At 34.5% G+C, this 17,824-nt stretch overlaps 1 long non-coding RNA gene across 1 annotated transcript; it reads right to left on the reverse strand.

Annotated features, from left to right (window-relative positions):
- Nucleotides 1-6,235: 6,235 nt before the first annotated feature.
- On the reverse strand, nt 6,236-17,269 carry LOC306652795. The gene is made up of 2 exons (XR_013761538.1): nt 17,151-17,269; nt 6,236-6,369 (listed from the first exon to the last, which is right to left on the reverse strand). It is a non-coding gene; the product is annotated as an uncharacterized lncRNA (long non-coding RNA).
- Between the last annotated feature and the right edge of the window lie 555 nt (nt 17,270-17,824).

The raw sequence follows: 17,824 nt of genomic DNA on the forward strand, positions 1-17,824 counted from the left end.
TACAATGCATTCCATATTCTTCTTGTTACATAGATAAGTTTAGACTAAGAGAGACCTTATTGCTTTTGAGTATTACTAATTGAAACTTAGTAATGAAAATTACTAATTGAAAATTAGTAATGATGCAAAACTTTTGCCATCCCTTTGCCAATTTAATATTGAATACACTTATTCCAGAAATGAAGATTAGAATTATTATCACTCTAAGCTTCTAAATCCTGATAACTTGAAGAAGGAGCAATTTTGAAAGGTACCTTAAAAATTAAATTAATTTTTACCCTATATTTTATTTCAAACAAGAGGGAATTTATTTTAGGCTGAGATTACTACTACATATAACTTTATATTACACATAACTTTATGTATCTGATTAAGATATAAAAAATAATAAAAAGGTTAAATTAATACTTTATTACATTGGATAAAAATTGCATAAGCAATACCAAAAAGTTAAATCTTGGCTAACAGGATAAATAGAACAATGCTGACACCAATTTATTTATTATCAATTTTACTATTAATCTCCCAACTTTGAGAAATAAGGACAACAAATTATTTTCTATGATTTTTAGTAATTAATAAGATGGAGGGCAGCTTTCTAATTAATCTTTCAGGTGTTTAGACTAAGTTATAAGGAGGTAACAGACAGAGCTATAAATCTTCTTATCCTATAGATTTGCAAGTTGTCAATTGTAGTTCACTCAATACTCTCTTGCTCATGAGAAGATCATGAAGTAGCATGCTTCTCCAAATAGGTTCCTGTTCTACAATCAGAATTTTGGTATTGGTATGAAACAAAATAAACAATCTCTCAAACTCAACTAACTACTTATCACAGGATTATACACAAGCAACCTTTTATCATTAATGAAAATGACTATAATGTTATTCCTAAACCTCTGATTTTCACTGGTCATGAAAAAAAGGTTGAATTTTCATAAGGATCAATAACAACTTACAGTGTAAAGACTCAAATTTAATTGGCTCTCACTTGGAGCCCCAAGTGTATTTAGTATGTAATAAAATATATAAATAATGAAAGCAACAAAGATGATCGTATTATCTCATGAGCTGATCAAAATTTCTTTTCTCTCTTTTTAGTTTCTTTCTTTTCTTCTCTTTTTTTTTTTTTTTTTAATAATGGAGATTTAACCCAGGGCCACTTTACAATTGAGTTATTATTTTGAGTTAGGATTTGCTAAATTGTTTAAGGGCTTTGCTAACTTGCTGAGGCTGGTCTTGAACTTTCAATAATCCTGTCTCAGGCTCCCAAGCCACTGGGATTGCAGGCATGCATCAATGCACCTGGCAGTAATCAGAACTTCTTAACAACCTGTGAGAAGATAAAATTTGCTTTCCTTGCTTTGAAGAAGTTAGAGCCAAAATTTAAAGCACTCAGAGTATTCCCAGATAAAAGTGGATTTTTGATGGTCCTTGACATTCTTTTTGCATTTTGAATACTCATGCATGGTTTGTCTGTCACACCCATTGATTTTGCAGTTATGTCAAAGAGCAGTAAAGGCAGTTTGACAAAGAGAGAAGGCAAATAACATAAACTATATTCAAGAAGAGACTGTATAATCTGTGTAAACATATGTAAATAACTTCAAATTTTTTGTTTAAACATAGGTGGCTCACTCATTTTCTTTTTAAGAAAGGAAATATAAATAGGAATTTATGCTTCAAACAAATAGCAAAATATTAAGTGAGAAGAAGTATACAAATTGCCAAAGACAAATTCACCATTTAAAAAGTAAATTTTTAATCCATTACTGGGTAATAACCTGAAAAACTCATACTTATAAAATTTAGTGAAATTTCCCAAATGTGAATTTATTGTAATTATTAGTGAAAAATTAAAAATGCAATTTTGGACAACTGCATGGGTTTTTAAAAACTAAGTTCTATGAAAGCATTCTGAGAGTAACAAAAATTTCAAAGCTACTCTACAAAGTTTTTTCTTCTTCTAGTAGATACAATTTACTCAAAACAAAAAGGACATCTAATTTCGTCTTACTTTCAAGTCCCTTAAAATCAGATTACCTAAAATAAGTAAAGATTTACCAATGAAATTATCAAGCACATAATAAATGCAGTCCTGGTTGCAAGCATATAAGGGACCCCATTTCAGAGGCGATTTTTAAATTCTTGGGTTTTGGGACTTATTTTAAGTTCTCAAAATTGATTTAAAACCCCAAATATTTTTTCTTATATTTATTAGTGCTGGTGTTTGCCATAAAATGAAAAAAAAAAAAAATTAAAGCATTTAGTTACACATTAAAAACACCTCTCATGTTAGCACAAATAACATTTTTATGAAAATTTTTTTCCAAAAAATTAGTTAAGAATGGACTTATTAACATTTCTGTAAATGTGTTTGGAGTTTATTTTGATAGAAGATATCTGTATTCTATATTTGCTTTTGCTTTCTATCTGTTGTGATAGGCTGCTTTACTCCATATCACAATATATCATAGTATACATAGATATAAGAAGAAAATAAAATCTCACAGATATGATGTTTGAAAAGAGGATAAACTTTTAAAAAGTATTTTCTAATTGTGGATAGTATTCTTTCATATGTTAGAATTAGATTAAGTGTTTTCTCAAAGGTTATATTGTAACTAAAACTCTATCAATATACTATTAATACTTACATTAAAATTCACAAGTTTATCTTGCACTTTAAATGAACGTTTTACCAACATAATTCTATAATATGAGGTGGTGATTGTAAGGCCCCCCAAAAAGGAAACCCCAACTCTGTCCCATGGATGGACGGCAACCCCAATCAACCGCAGGAGGCGTCACTTGATGCAAACCGCAAGAGGTGTTTATTCCAGTGCGCTGGGACCCAACTCGAGGAGTTGAGTTCCTAGCAGAAAATCTTGTAGGTTTATAAAGGCAGAAACCACACATCGGGAGGGGTCACACATGAAAGGGAAAAGGGGGACAAAGCTGCCAGGAAATTTCAAAGGGGGTCTGGGTTTGCTGACAACATGTTTCACAATGTTTTACAACAGGTGTAGATTCTGGTCAATAGTTTCTGGTAATCCTACTGTTTGAGCACTATCTGGCTATCAGGCTCAATTTACTCTTTTACTCTCTGTTTGGGGCTGTTTCCTGGAACAGCTTTAAGGGCTTTGTTCCCATTACTGGGAGGGAAACCTTAGGGAGTTGAGATAAAACAGACAGCTTAAAAAAATGCCCATTCTTTCATTTCCCCATTTTCTTTTCTGGTAAGTTCTAATCATGGAACTTCTGTCTGTATATACTCTTCTCCAAAGCTATTTCCTTGGCGGAGGGACTGGTATTGTTGCCTAAGCATTAGTACCTATACAGCACTTACTCTTTCCCTGATGAAGGTGACTAGGTGATTTCAGGCAGGCAAGAGCCCAGGGGGCGGGCCACCAATTAGCAGCCCCTTGTTTGCAGTCCTTGATAAACAGTCCTTGATAAAGGCAGGTAAATTTGGTAATCCATGGGCTCCGGAGATCCTTGACATTCCATTCTTCCAGGGGCAGTCTCCAACTTCCAGAGGCAGATGATTTTATGGCCATTTTCTCGATTTGACCCGATCCCCTATTTCTACACTAACTACCTGTTCCCAATTCTGGCTTCATTCCCCCCTCTAATCTCAGGAACCCCATGCTGCTGGGGAAGGAGGTCGATGACCGCTCTAGCTTCTTCGAGCTGGAAGTGGGTGGCGTGGGGCAAGCAGCTTGGAGTTCCTTTTCTAAAAATCGGGTCAATCAAGGGGTCCCAGGAAGAAGCCTGGTTGGGGAAGAGCAGGTTGTAAAGTCATCTGGGGGCGGCTGCTTCTATGATAGAAGAACAAAAAGACATGAGTACTGAAATGAGATTAGCACAAAGTAAACATTGCAGTATCTGAAACATGCCACTGAGTATCATGAAAATGACAGAAGTTAATCTCTCACCAGGAGGTGGAAGAACTGAGAAATTGTTCCCATAACTAGGCCTAGCAAAGGCTGGAGAGAACAAGGCCTTTATTTGGGGACTTTCACATTGTCATAGATGTCCCCAGAAAATATAGTTAAGCTACTTAATGTCATCTGATTTTGTAAAATATCCCTTTATTGGTATAACCTGTGTTTACTAGAGAGCTCTATACTTCTGTTACTTAGGAATAGATAATCATACTAGCAAACATAGATTAAGTCTACCTGTGTAGCTTAGGAAGGTCTTAAACTGACTAAAAACTTCTGACTCTGGCAGTTTCTCTTGATAGTTATCAGGCACATTTGCTGAAGAATCTTTCTTTCATTTGTAGCTTCCAGCCTTTATTCTAGTGGGCTAATACAAGTGTACATCTTAAGTTACATTTAATTATTATTTCCTTTAAATGCCCAAGAATGGCTATATTTTGGTTTTAACTGTTTTGCTGGGTATCTAAGATCAAGCTGGTCAAATTGACCTGGTTCCTGTCTTGTTAAAGAGTCAGCTGAGTTCTCACAGGGGTCACTCGTACAGAACTTAAGAGCGGCTCCTTAGCTCCACCAGTGACTTTGATTAGGCAGGGTCTCTTGATGAGGTGACTTCCTTTAGAAACATCAAGGGATGTTTCCCCTTTTCCATGACCCTCCTCTGCAGCAGATGCACTGGATAATTTTTCATCCTCTAGTCTCAACAATCTCCTTGATCAGGAGGTTGTGTGACCCAGAGTTACAACGCTCCTTAGAGAAGTTCTCTTATTCCCTGGATTCAGGCTAACGTTGAGGGCAAGACACAAATATGGACTTTTCTTGACCTCTGTATTTAACTCCAATTTCTAAGTTTGATCTTAATTATCCAGCAAGCCAGTCTCACCAGTCATAAATTAAGAGTAATGGGCTTTAACTTTAATGTCCATAACTTTACAGTTATTTACCCTTTTATCTAACTGGAGTCTGCATTAGTACTGGAAGTTACCACTATCTATTCTATAGGTGATGGCTTATTATCACAAGTTACCTAGGTTGTTTGTTCTTGGAGCAGCTACTTCTGCAAAACATTAACAGGTAACAGTTTTACAAAATGAAATTAGCAAGAGTAAAAATATATTCAGCTTGTATAATAGCTATCTTGAATTTTGATTGAGAACTACATTCTATCCCCTATTTGGGATCACAGTACTTTTACAACAAGAACCAATCTTTTGACTATAACTTTAAATAAGCTGAAGTCTGGCTTATTTTGGATCTATTCTACACACAGTGAGGTGGGAGGCAGAGCCTTATCTCAGGTAAGGCGTGGCTCTTTACAGATCTTAAGTGTTCTAATTCTGATGTTGATCTTTGCTTCTTTTCCTTAAATACCATTAAGTAGTTTACATATACTGTTTCCTGAGTCTATATAAACTTTATAATTAACACAATTTAACATAGTATCTAAAACATGAATCAAAGAAAGGCTGAGAGAGCTTTTAACTTTCCTTTTGTATGATTAAGTGGCACAATGTTTTCATGTTTCTTTCATATTTCACAATATTAACCTTTAAACAAATGAGACTCTAATGTTTAGAAATACATTTACATTTGAAATTCTTTATCTCAGTGTAAAAAGTAACAAATTTTACACATACCCTATTGATAGCAGGTCGTATAATAGAACATTAAATGATAGAAATAAATCCCCAATAAAATTTACTCTTTATAAGTTTAAAATTACCATTACAGCCAAGTTTAATCTGGAGGATCGCAGAGCTTAATAAATTCCTTGCTTTAAAAACTTGTGGTCCTGAAAAATATGAACACATTTAATATACAACTAGTGACCATTTCACAATTACCTTGACACTTTTATCTTACCAAATTTAGTTTTTAAAGAAAAATTTAGACTCTGTAACATAGTACAATAATTTAGCAGTTGTTTAACCATAATTGTATAAACCCCAATTTTTAAGACTGATTGTTCTAAAGAATAAAACTTAATAGACACAAAGTCAAGAGTAAATTAGTGTTTCAAATCCTTGTCATTTTACCATGTCATTCTACCATATAGATTAAACTTTGGTTTATATCAGAACGTTAGTATTTCCCCTTAGGAAAAACCTTCAATAGTTTTAGCTGTCTCACATACATATAACCAACTTAGTTACACACAAACTTGTTGAAACTTGCCCTTTACTTACAGACTTTCTTAGCACTTACTTAGACCCTCATGTATTTCATCACACAAGCACTTTCTTACCCAGAAACACTTCCTTTTTCCTTTTACTAAATATATTTCCATACCCAGAACCTTTTATTTTCTCTTTCCTATTTGTTGACCCCTTTTTGTTTACATTCTGAAACAACTCTTATGAAATTTCTGAATTTAGATAAATTACTCTATTTTAATAAGATTAAATATTTTGTTGTTTAGAGTACTCTAATTGAAACACAGCTGAAACTTTTGAGACCCTTTGTATATAGAATTGCACTTGTTAGGACATAACTCTTAGTAACCTTGTTTTTAGTTTAGTGATGACACAAAGCCAGTTTAAACCCTTTTATTTACCAACCTATGAAAACACCAATAATGTTTAAGTATGATACCCCATGGAATTTAAGGAGTTAAAAGTACTCGATGTTATTTAAATGTTATTAGCATTTTAACTTTGTAAATTAATCAGATGTCTCTACAAACACATTAGAGTAATCCCATACATGTTAACTCTAATTCAATTATTCTGCAAAAAAACCAAGACATCAGACAAGTGTCCTGAACAGCATTTGCTGTCTCTTCCCTGTTGAAGAAAAGTCCTAGAAACAATTGATATTAGACATTTTATTAACATCAATATTTTATTAGCTTGACCACCTAGAGACTTGCAAGTTATTTTCAAAGACATTTTACTCTTATTAGTTTACCCAATTTGAACCTTTTTAAATCACGTGAATTAAAAGTATCTGGATCCATTTTTAAATTTTAATTTTAGGAGCGCTCAGTTTTGATACAGACAAAACATGACATCAGACAGCACAACATACAAATAACACAAAATCAAGCCCTTGTAACTTTATAGGTGAATCTCCATTGCAGTGTAACAGATGTTCAAAAACTCCAGTTGAATAAAAAAATAGAACTGATCAAAAAATCATGAGCTCAAAAAAACATATAATTAAAAATATAGCATTTACTTTGCTGGAGTTTTAAAGACTCTTTTTACCTTTTCTTTCCCTGGGTTTGAGACCGGTCTCCTACTGAGCCTTTAGGCTTCTTTTATTTATATTTCAATGTAAGCCTTGACTGAGATCTGGAAGGATCTAACAGGTTTTAACAGAAACTATGTGTCTAAGGCATTTTAGCCATCTCATCCGGACAGGTTGGATGTTAAAATTATGAGACCTTATTTTTCATTACTTTTGAGACTGAAGCTACTTTGCTAAGTTACCCTTCAGGGCTGTCAGGAGGGGGAGTCCAGAGAAGGAACCTTTGGGGTCCACCCGAGAGTAGCCCGGGCTGAGAACCCCACAGTTGTTCCAACCCTTCTTCCACCTCCGCCACAAATACACAACAGAACCAGATACAGACGGGCGCCAATCTCTGATCCACCAATTGAACCCCATCAGCGCCCTTACCGACGGAGACTAGCAGGCGTCCCTGGCTCTCCTTCCACCCTTAGGGCATCCCCCAGGGCTGCAACCTGTGGCCCCCCAGGCACGTCTACCGGCCACTGTTCGGCCACTCTCACGAGTCACCGAACAGCTGCCACTGAAACCGAAAGCGCGCTCACAGAACCAGACCAACTAACAAAACACAAGACAAAGACAGACAACTTCGGGGTACCCCTTCTTACCTCCAAGGTCGACTCCGCAGATGAGGGGGGGCCGTCTTATCCCAGATGAGCCCCCAAATGTAAGGCCCCCCCAGAAAGGAAACCCCAACTCTGTCCCATGGATGGACGGCAACCCCAATCAACCGCAGGAGGCGTCACTTGATGCAAACCGCAAGAGGTGTTTATTCCAGTGCGCTGGGACCCAACTCGAGGAGTCCAGTCCCTAGCAGAAAATCTTGTAGGTTTATAAAGGCAGAAACCACACATTGGGAGGGGTCACACATGAAAGGGAAAAGGGGGACAAAGCTGCCAGGAAATTTCAAAGGGGGTCTGGGTTTGCTGACAACATGTTTCACAATGTTTTACAACAGGTGTAGATTCTGGTCAATAGTTTCTGGTAATCCTACTGTTTGAGCACTATCTGGCTATCAGGCTCAATTTACTCTTTTACTCTCTGTTTGGGGCTGTTTTCTGGAACAGCTTTAAGGGCTTTGTTCCCATTACTGGGAGAGAAACCTTAGGGAGTTGAGATAAAACAGACAGCTTAAAAAAATGCCCATTCTTTCAGTGATAACTGGAGAAATATTTGTTCTTGAGTTATAGATTAAAATTTTTATATAATTTCATCAAAATAAGAAAAGGATAACCTCTATTTGTTAATTTTGCCACTGATTCTTCAGAAAAGTATCTAAGTAGTGGGAAGATATTAAGCTTAAAGTAGCAGATCTAAATTTTCAGAATCTAATTTGTATTTGAAAACCTTAATTTTATTATTGGCATGGAATGCCTGCAGTTGATTTCCTTGAAGTGACAAGCTTACTTCATACACTTTCAAGAAAAATCTGCCAAATATCTAATTCTGAATAGCCACAGTTTGTCTGTTGGTCATTTATTCTAGTAAAAATGATATTCCTTGAAAAGTAAAAAAGAAAAAAAAAAAGGGGGGGGGTTAGTTCAGATTGGAGGCAATCACCCAAAATTTTTTCCTTCAGATGACTATAGTATTTCTGTGTGCAGTCCATGTGTTTTTTACATAATTCATATTTCATTATACATACACAACACAAAAATACTAGTCATTTACTCAAGAAGGAAATTTAATAAAATTAATGCGTTTTACTGCTTTGCAAAATATTTTAAGTGTAACTGAAACTTTTTTTCTCAGTGGTGAAGAATACCATGATATACTTTGGTGGCACTACTTGAATGTATACCAGGAAACAGAAGTTTTATCCTTATTGCTTCTGGATCAACAATGCAAATATTAATAAAGGGAAAAAAGGAAATAACATTTAGTGCACTTCTGCTAATATATTTTATACCTCTGGACAACCCCTTAAAGGGTATCAGAAACCAGGGTTCCATGGGCCACACCTGGGAATCCACACCTCTAAAGTATTTGTTGCTAACAATGAACATAAACCACCCACAAAATTCTGTCAAATATTGTTCAGTGAGCTCAGAGAAAATTTCCAAACTCACATGAAAGTGATTACACATTGTGACAATGTATATACCTAATCACCTGGAAGTATTGATAAATATTTAATCATTCCATACCAAGATCTGCTAGCTTTAATTCCCCTTTTTCATTAATTAGAAGGTTCTGTGGTTTCAAGTCTCAATGCAACACCATTCTTTTGTAGTAATAAGTTAACCCACATAGAATTTGGTAGAGAAACAGCTACAAAAGCAAACAAGTAAAAATTAGTCTTACAGATATCAAGATATAATTTGCTATTAGCATAAGCTATTGTAAGTAGAAAAGCAACTGTTCTAGAATAGTAAAAAAAATTATATCATTTTAAGGACAATGCCTTTTCCATTTTGAGTTGTTTTCTCAATTTGAGTTCATTGTTCAATCTGAGGCATCTATCATTTTTGTCAACAGTGTCTAAGAAAATAAATATTATAAATATAACAAAATTTTGTTTTCATAGTGATAGCTCATTTATTAGAGAAAGCAGCCTAAACAGATGTATCCTCTATACTATTAAAGCTTATAGTTTGATTATAAAATTACAGTATGTCAATCAAACAGAGGCACTTCCTTCCTTAAAAATATAAAACTTCTGATCTGGGTCAATACCTTTAAATATGGCATTGAACTTGGTGGCTTTATGTAAAGTTTCAGGTATCAGAGAGAATGGGGCTGCATACCCTGGCAAATTACCAGTTATAAAAATAACTCCATGAGCTTTTATCACCTACTTCCTGGATACTTTACTTTTTGCAACTCCTACTCAGTTTTAAAATCAGCTGTGATTCAAAGAGGGGTAATGCACTCTAGTGCTCTGAAAAAAGCAATTCCTATAAGGCTAATGTTAGAGGTTTTGTTGTGGATTGTGGTGAAAAAATAGATGTGGAACACATCTTGAATTTCTGGGGTTACCAAAAAGAACTTTAAGTACTGAAGATTCAAGAGGTAACTTGGTTCACTTGTAGATAAAAAAAAATAAAAATAAAAATAATAATAAAAAAAAACAGTATCTGAATACCAAGAATAAGCCAAGGCAGCAGATGATTAATGGCAGGAATGCCTTTGGTGGTTTTTTGGAGGGGGTGTAGTAGGGATTGAACTCAGGAACACATTACATCAGAGCTGTGCCACCAACTATTTGCATTTTAATTCTGAGACAGGCTCTAATTAAATTGCTCAGGCTGGCCTCAAATTTGTGATCCTACTACCTTAGTTTTCCAAGTAGGTGATTTGTGGGCATGCACCACCATGCCTGGTCTGAATAAATTGTAAGCTGTGAAGTCTTCAGATACCACATATTTATGTGTTTTGAAAACTCTAAAGTCACTACTTTATTATACTCCTGGTGGGTCGCATTGGGGTTACAGTGGTAAATGCCAGTACCTTTCAATATATTCCTATTCAATTTTACATTTGGAAAACATTAAATGTGATTTTAACAAACAATAAAATACTTTGCAACTATTTAGATCTAATTTAAAAGACTTCTCAAACCTCTGTCAAATTATAATTATAGACTATTTTCTTTCCAAATTATTGCTAAAATAAAAGCTGAAAAAACAGAATTTTAAAAACTGAGATCTACAAATAGCCTTCACAACACCTTATAAAGGAAAATGTAAACAACCAGGATGAAAACAAACTTCATGGAATGTATATGGAAATACTTTTAAAGCCATGTTCTAAAATTCTTAGCAGTGTGCTAGCAATATGTTCAGACCTCTTTTTCATGAACAGAAACTGGCTTTCCTTTATATTAGCCAAATTCCCTATTTAAAAAAATGCAGGTTTAAAGGTACTGATTTACTATCTACAGAATTATAAAGGTCTCAAACACACCAGATGGGACACCTTATTTTCAAAATAGGTTTCTATAAATTGTTGGTAAACTTTGGAAAAATAAAATCTTTGAAAATTAAAACATATCACTCAGAACAAAGAAGTCTATAAGAACACAGGTATGTCAAGTGCTTTTATTTATCTGATAACTTGTAGATTTCTTCTGAATCTGATAATTATAGAAAACTTCTTTAGCATTATTTGAATTCTTAGATGTACTATAAAACACATTTAACTTAGGATTTCTCCTAACAATACAGATAGTTACTGCAATCAAAGAATTCACAATAACTATATGTTTCTTGTCTTACATAATGCATAACCTTGAAAATTCACTGTTATTTTATAATTTAATACCATTTTATATATATTAGGGGAGTTCACAATTTACATGTGGCCTTTGGCAGAATGTATCCATCATTTGGATTTTATATCAGAAAGTAAAATATAACCACAGATTTATTCTACTCATTTAGGACAATCAGTTTTAATGTGAAAAAAAATATCAAAAATATTTTTAAAAGACTTTTAAAATGAAGCAATTTTACAAAAAGTATGATCCTAGGAAATCTGTAGTAAACAGAAGTAAATAAGCCAAACAGAAAACTGCAAAGACTGGTTCTGAGGATGGTATATTACACTGTGCAATCTAGCTCAATTTCTTTACACTTTAACAATACACAATAAACATACCTTTACATTGTGCATACTCATGATGTTCCCACAGTAATCTATGTACTGTTTTAGGTCTTTAACCTGAAAAATCATAACATTTTACTACATGATAACATAGTTTTCAGAATGTATGACAAATTCACTTAATAGTGTTTAATTTTTTAAAGAAAATAGATTTTCAGGAAGAGATACAGAATACACCACCTAATCTATTTAAATACCAATAAATAAACAAAAATGACCCTGAGACTGTTTGAAAAGTCTAAATTTCTATTACTAAAGCAAACTAAAATACTGAGTTTTTATTAAAAATTTACCAGATACTCAAGGAACAGAGTCAAAGATTATTCTGTGTGAACAACATCTTGTAAGGTTACTATGTTTGCGTGTCTTAAATTGTTTTAAGACTGAAACTGTAAAACAGAAATGAAAGCCAATTGTTTAGTCTGTGGAAGGTAAGATTTTACAAAAACATGAAGTAAGTTTAACATATAAACCAACTGTGTATAAAATTATCTTAAGTTAAAAACAGTGATTTTCCAAGGGAATTAGTAGTAGAAAAACTAAATATATCAACTTTTTCTTTTTTTATGAGTTTGAGTTTGATATTATAGTACCTGAAGTCATCTCTAATATTACAACTATCCATCTTCTGCTGTTTTTCCTTGAATGTCAACTTTTTGAGCCTCTAATATTAATTGTAATATTAATTATAGTACAAGTATGCTTTTTTCCACCATGTTGCTAATCAGTTGCCTCAAACATTATTTATTTATTTATTTATTTATTTTGGTACAAGGGATTGAACATGAGCCACATCTCCAGACCCTCTATTTTTTCTTTAACTTTTATTTTGAGGCAGGGTCTAGCTAAGTTGCTGAGGCTGGCTTCAAGCCTGCCACTTGCCTCAGCATCCTGAGCCACTGAGATTAAAGTCATTTACCACCTTGCCTGATTCAAACCAATTTTGAATAATTCACTTTTTAAATAAAATGGTATAATGACATGTTTATACACAGTTCATTTATTTCTTATATTTAATATATGCAGCTAATTTACAGTTATCATGTGTCCCATGTTCCAATATATATAATTTCTCTATCAGATATTTATCCATGTCAGTACTTTTAATGTTTTCATAGTATTTCACTATACATTAAGAAAATTAATTTCTTTCCACTGAATATGTTACTTTTAGAAATAATTTTTGAAGATCTAATTATATCTTCTGGTCACCTATTATTTCTATCTGATTTTATTTATTAAAATTACTCTTATACAGTTTTGGTTTTAAAATAGTATAAATAAATATACCTTCTCTTATTGCTGTACTGGGTGTGCATTCTTCATTTTCCAAACAGAGCTCTTTTAATACCACCAAATTCTCTGTCAGTTTACTTCTTCCTTTATAAACTGCTGCATATGTGCCCTATAAAACATATTTTGGAAGAAAAAGTCAAGAGTATTATAAGAGGGTAACAATGAAGAACAATAAAGAGACCTACCTGAATTCCTAATTTGTAAACATGCTGAATTCCATCTTGCAAAGAAACTCCGCAATGCCCAGTATTAGACTTTCTTATAGCAAGGATGACTTTTAGTTACATATGCACAACTTCCAGGTTTTTGTAAGATTAAAAGTGTCTCAAAAGTATAAAACAAGAATTTAATTTATGTTTGGTGCTTTATTTCAAATTAAGATTTGGATCAATAGTATTAAAATCAAAGGTGCATTCCCTGTAATGGTGTATGTGTAAGGCCCCCAAAAAGGAAACCCCAACTCTGTCCCATGGATGGACGGCAACCCCAATAAACCGCAGGAGGCGTCACTTGATGCAAACCACAAGAGGTGTTTATTCCAGCGCGCTGGGACCCAATTCGAGGAGTCGAGTCCCCAGCAGAAAATCTTGTAGGTTTATAAAGGCAGAGACCACACATCACATCGGGAGAGGTCGCACATGAAAGGGGGAAAAGGGGAAACAAAGCTGCCAGGAAATTTCAAAGGGGGTCTGGGTTTGCTGACAACATGTTTCACAATGTTTTACAACAGGCTGTAGATTCTGGTCAATAGTTTCTGGTAATCCTACTGTTTGAGCACTATCTAGCTATCTGGCTCAATTTACTCTTTTACTCTCTGTTTGGGGCTGTTTCCTGGAACAGCTTTAAGGGCTTTGTTCCCATTACTGGGAGGGAAACCTTAGGGAGTTGAGATAAAACAGACAGCTTAAAAAAATGTCCATTCTTTCATTTCCCCATTTTCTTTTCTGGTAAGTTCTAATCATGGAACTTCTGTCTCTATATACTCTTCTCCAAAGCTATTTCCTTGGCAGAGGGACTGGTATTGTTGCCTGAGCATTAGTACCTGTACAGCACTTACTCTTTCCCTGATGAAGGTGACTAGGTGATTTCAGGCAGGCAAGAGCCCAGGGGGCGGGCCACCAATTAGCAGCCCCTTGTTTGCAGTCCTTGATAAACAGTCCTTGATAAAGGCAGGTAAATTTGGTAATCAATGGGCTCCGGAGATCCTTGACATTCCATTCTTCCAGGGGCAGTCTCCAACTTCCAGAGGCAGATGATTTTATGGCCATTTCCTCGATTTGACCTGATCCCCTATTTCTACACTAACTACCTGTTCCCAATTCTGGCTTCATTCCCCCCTCTAATCTCAGGAACTCCATGCTGCTGGGGAAGGTGGTCGATGACCGCTCTAGCTTCTTCGAGCTGGAAGTGGGTGGCGTGGGGCAAGCAGCTTGGAGTTCCTTTTCTAAAAATCGGGTCAATCAAGGGGTCCCAGGAAGAAGCCTGGTTGGGGAAGAGCAGGTTGTAAAGTCATCTGGGGGCGGCTGCTTCTATGATAGAAGAACAAAAAGACATGAGTACTGAAATGAGATTAGCACAAAGTAAATATTGCAGCATCTGAAACATGCCACTGAGTATCATGAAAATGACAGAAGTTAATCTCTCACCAGGAGGTGGAAGAACTGAGAAATTGTTCCCATAACTAGGCCTAGCAAAGGCTGGAGAGAACAAGGCCTTTATTTGGGGACTTTAACATTGTCATAGATGGCCCCAGAAAATATAGTTAAGCTACTAAATGTCATCTGATTTTGTAAAATATCCCTTTATTGGTATAATCTGTGTTTACTAGAGAGCTCTATACTTCTGTTACTTAGGAATAGATAATCATACTAGCAAACATAGATTAAGTCTACCTGTGTAGCTTAGGAAGGTCTTAAACTGACTGAAAACTTCTGACTCTGGCAGTTTCTCTTGATAGTTATCAGGCACATTTGCTGAAGAATCTTTCTTTCATTTGTAGCTTCCAGCCTTTATTCTAGTGGGCTAATACAAGTGTACATCTTAAATTACATTTAATTATTATTTCCTTTAAATGCCCAAGAATGGCTATATTTTGGTTTTAACTGTTTTGCTGGGTATCTAAGATCAAGCTGGTCAAATTGACCTGGTTTCTGTCTTCTTAAAGAGTCAGCTGAGTTCCCACAGGGGTCACTCGTACAGAACTTAAGAGCGGCTCCTTAGCTCCACCAGTGACTTTGATTAGGCAGGGTCTTGATGAGGTGACTTCCTTTAGAAACATCAAGGGATGTTTCCCCTTTTCCATGACCCTCCTCTGCAGCAGATGCACTGGATAATTTTTCATCCTCTAGTCTCAACAATCTCCTTGATCAGGAGGTTGTGTGACCCAGAGTTGCAACGCTCCTTAGAGAAGTTCTCTTACTCCCTGGGTTCAGGCTAACGTTGAGGGCAAGACACAAATATGGACTTTTCTTGACCTCTGTATTTAACTCCAATTTCTAAGTTAGATCTTAATTATCCAGCAAGCCAGTCTCACCAGTCATAAATTAAGAGTAATGGGCTTTAACTTTAATGTCCATAACTTTACAGTTATTTACCCTTTTATCTAACTGGAGTCTGCATTAGTACTGGAAGTTACCACTATCTATTCTATAGGTGATGGCTTATTATCACAAGTTACCTAGGTTGTGTGTTCTTGGAGCAGCTACTTCTGCAAAACATTAACAGGTAACAGTTTTACAAAATGAAATTAGCAAGAGTAAAAATATATTCAGCTTGTATAATAGCTATCTTGAATTTTGATTGAGAACTACATTCTATCCCCTATTTGAGATCACAGTACTTTTACAACAAGAACCAATCTTTTGACTATAACTTTAAATAAGCTGAAGTCTGGCTTATTTTGGAGCTATTCTACACACAGTGAGGTGGGAGGCAGAGCCTTATCTCAGGTAAGGCGTGGCTCTTTACAGATCTTAAGTGTTCTAATTCTGATGTTGATCTTTGCTTCTTTTCCTTAAATACCATTAAGTAGTTTACATATACTGTTTCCTGAGTCTATATAAACTTTATAATTAACACAATTTAACATAGTATCTAAAACATGAATCAAAGAAAGGCTGAGAGAGCTTTTAACTTTCCTTTTGTGTGATTAAGTGGCAAAATGTTTTCATGTTTCTTTCATATTTCACAATATTAACCTTTAAACAAATCAGACTCTAATGTTTAGAATTACATTTACATTTGAAATTCTTTATCTCAGTGTAAAAAGTAACAAATTTTACACATACCCTATTGATAGCAGGTCCTATAATAAAACATTAAATGATAGAAATAAATCCCCAATAAAATTTACTCTTTATAAGTTTAAGATTACCATTGCAGACAAGTTTAATCTGGAGAATAGCAGAGCTTAATAAATTCCTTGCTTTAAAAACTTGTGGTCCTGAAAAATATGAACACATTTAATATACAAATAGTGACCATTTCACAAATACCTTGACACTTTTATCTTACCAAATTGAGTTTTTAAAGAGAAATGTAGACTCTGTAACAAAGTACAATACTCTATAATAGTTGTTTAACCATAATTGTATACACCCCAATTTTTAAGACTAATTGTTCTAATGAATAAACTTAATAGACACAAAGTCAAGAGTAAATTAGTGTTTCAAATCCTTGTCATTTTACCATGTCATTCTACCATATAGATTAAACTTTGGTTTATATCAGAACGTTAGTATTTCACCTTAGGAAAAACCTTCAATAGTTTTAGCTGTCTCACATACATATAACCAACTTAGTTACACACAAACTTATTGAAACTTGCCCTTTACTTACACCGACTTTCTTAGCACTTACTTAGACCCTCATGTATTTCATCACACAAGCACTTTCTTACCCAGAAACATTTCCTTTTTCCTTTTACTAAATATATTTCCATACCCAGAACCTTTTGTTTTCTCTTTCCTATTTGTTGACCCCTTTTTGTTCACATTCTGAAACAACTCTTATGAAATTTCTGAATTTAGATAAATTACTCTATTTTAATAAGGTTAAATATTCTGTTGTTTATAGTACTCTAATTGAAACACAGTTGAAACTTTTTGGGACCCTTTGTATATAGAATTGCACTTGTTAGGACATAACTCTTAGTAACCTTGTTTTTAGTTTAGTGATGACACAAAGCCAGTTTAAACCCTTTTATTTACCAACCCATGAAAACACCAATAATGTTTAAGTATGATACCCCATGGAATTTAAGGAGTTAAAAGTACTCGATGTTATTTGACGATTAGCATTTTAACTTTGTAAATTAATCAGATGTCTCTACAAACACATTAGAGTAATCCCATACATGTTGACTCTAATTCACTTATTCTGTTAAAAAACCAAGATATCAGACAAGTGTCCTGAACAGTATTTGCTGTCTCTTCCCTGTTGAAGAAAAGTCCTAGAAACAACTGATATTAGACATTTTATTAACATCAATATTTTATTAGCTTGACCACCTAGAGACTTGCAAGTTATTTTCAAAGACATTTTACTCTTATTAATTTACCCAATTTGAACCTCTTTTAAATCACGTGAATTAAAAGTATTTGGATCCATTTTTAAATTTTAATTTTAGGAGCGCTCAGTTCTGATACAGACAAAACATGACATCAGACAGCACAACATACAAATAACACAAAATCAAGCCCTTGTAACTTTATAGGTGAATCTCCATTGCAGTGTAACAGATGTTCAAAAAC

The sequence above is a fragment of the Sciurus vulgaris genome (assembly GCF_902686455.1).
Source record: "Sciurus vulgaris genome assembly, contig: HiC_scaffold_598_arrow_ctg1, whole genome shotgun sequence".
Classification (NCBI taxonomy): domain Eukaryota; kingdom Metazoa; phylum Chordata; class Mammalia; order Rodentia; family Sciuridae; genus Sciurus; species Sciurus vulgaris.